Source organism: Telmatherina bonti, assembly GCF_933228915.1.
Source record: "Telmatherina bonti genome assembly, chromosome: 11".
NCBI lineage: Eukaryota > Metazoa > Chordata > Actinopteri > Atheriniformes > Telmatherinidae > Telmatherina > Telmatherina bonti.
In genome coordinates this window covers 14798419-14800673 of record NC_136629.1, presented here as the reverse complement: position 1 = coordinate 14800673, position 2255 = coordinate 14798419, and the positions used below count along the sequence as shown (strand labels likewise).

At 31.8% G+C, this 2255-nt stretch overlaps 1 protein-coding gene across 1 annotated transcript in view; it reads right to left on the bottom strand.

The window, feature by feature from the left end:
• The window catches only part of asrgl1 (asparaginase and isoaspartyl peptidase 1), a 13688-nt gene extending 13579 nt beyond the window's left edge, over positions 1-109 (bottom strand). The window contains exon 1 of the mRNA XM_079248929.1: positions 95-109. The gene's annotated coding sequence lies outside the window, so the exon portion shown is untranslated. The remainder of the gene's footprint in view (positions 1-94) is intronic.
• Positions 110-2255: the final 2146 nt, after the last annotated feature.

Here is a 2255-nt window from a genome sequence, read left to right as displayed (position 1 = left end):
GAATTTAACGAGGTACATTGAAAAGTATACGAAAAATCACAGCGAGTGTGAAACCAGCACGTAAACACAAACGGATAAAATGCTTCCACCTTACCGCAAAATCCCTCCAAGACTGGTAAAGTTAGCATGGAGCTTCATCACTTCCGGGAAGTCACACCACACTTTCACAATTAAACTACGTATCAGGGCTAATTTATATGTATATACAGTTGTGATCATATGTATTCATCCACTTTCATTAAAGAAAAGGCTGAATTTGCAACAGTCACTAAAATAACTGGAGATTTAAAAAAGGAACAATAACTATAAATTTGCAAAAATATAATTTAGTAATATAAGTCACTGTTTTTTCATTTAATTGAGTTGAAGAAAGAAAATAAAAACTAAACAAACAAATCGGTCCTGGACAAATTAGAGCACTTTTCTGTTGAACAGTGGGACAAAATACCTGTCAACAGGTGCAGAAGTCTGACTGAGACGAACAGAAAACACCTGACTGTAGCGGAAACATTAAAGGATTGTTCAACAAAATATTAGTTTATGAGGGATGTAATAAGTAATAAATTATCTTATTTGTTTGCTTTTTAAAAAATTATTTCTATCGAACCAGAATTACAAAATAATGTCATGATTTTCATAAAATTTTCATTTATATATATATATATATATATATATATATATATATATATATATATATATATATATATATATATATATATATATATATATCATTGTCATTATGCTCATCATATTTTATTTTTCACTACACTCACTTAAAAACCAAGCTTCTTTTCAGCACTGTTGAAAACATATCTGTATTTCTATCCTTTTTATTTCTAATCTAGAAAAAAGGCAAGGGGATTGGGAATTGACATGTTGGCATTCATGGTAACTTCCAGTAACATTTTGCACGTTTGTGATCCTGTGTTTATTTCTCAGTACGTATGATATTAGAGCAATAACTCTGACAGATCTGTTTAATTTTACCCCTGCTTGTTACTATTCTACTTGGTTCTAAAAAATGAAAATGCACCCATAACTGTGTCAGTTAGTTTAGTATGATGCTGAGTAGCTTTTAACACTACAATATGAAACTGTGTCCCACACTGAAAGTAAATTTTATTGTAAAATTTAACTTCCAGTTTGGCCACTTGAGGACATTGTCCTTATCAAAGCTTTAAAATAGTGCCAAAAGACAGAACAACAATGTATCTATAAATGTTGACATGTAAGTCTGGACAATTGATGTGTATCAAATCAAATCAAATAAAAATGTATTGTATTGCACCTTTCATACATGCAGCAACACAAAGTGCTTTACATATATTAAAATAATAAGGAATACAGATATATGGACATGACTATGACCATTCACACACATACACAGAACACCCCCTGTCCCCAATCCCACGTTGCATGGCAAAACTCAAGAATCTTCTTCTGTCTTTTTTAAAACAAATAAATAAACACATAAATAAATAAATAAATAAATGAATAAATAAATGAATAAATAAAAATACACACATTAAAACGCACACGGTTCATGTGATGATGTTTATTTTGAAAGTATCGTAAAACAATGTGCAGATGCTTATGCTGGACAGTACAGAGATGTATGTGCAGTTACAGAATAGTGGAAACTGAAAACAACAACAATGTCTGCAACAGCTACCATAAACTAGCTAGATCCTCACAAGATTAGCTTCACTTGTCTTATTTTCTGGTTTAAAGAGATGCAGGTGCTGCACCCAAATGTTTGTAAATTGAACATGAGTTTCCAATGATCTGTAGTTTCTAAACGGATTTTGCTGTGTAAGCACTCACACTACAGATCAGGGAGGCAAAGACATCGCCATGGTATGTGGTAGTTTGTCCATGATGTTGCTCCATGTTTTGGTTTTAATTAAATAAGGGTCCACATTATTCATCAAGCTTATTTTCTCTTTCACATTCTCTGGCCTCGCTGGTTAGTGCGTCCTTGTTAATTCCTTTCCCTTCCAGCATTTCAGCATGTTTTCTTAAGCAGCACTCCATGTCCAAACTCAGTATGTATGCATGGAATAAACTATTGTTTACAATGCGGTAGATGCCAACATCGTGTGCCTGCCACATAATACTTAACTGCTTCCATTACCTATTTACCTTTGGGTGATTATCTTACCCCTTTAATAATACCAAGTGGTGTTATATTATATTATATTACATTATATTACATTATATTATATTATATTATATTATATTACATTATATTATAT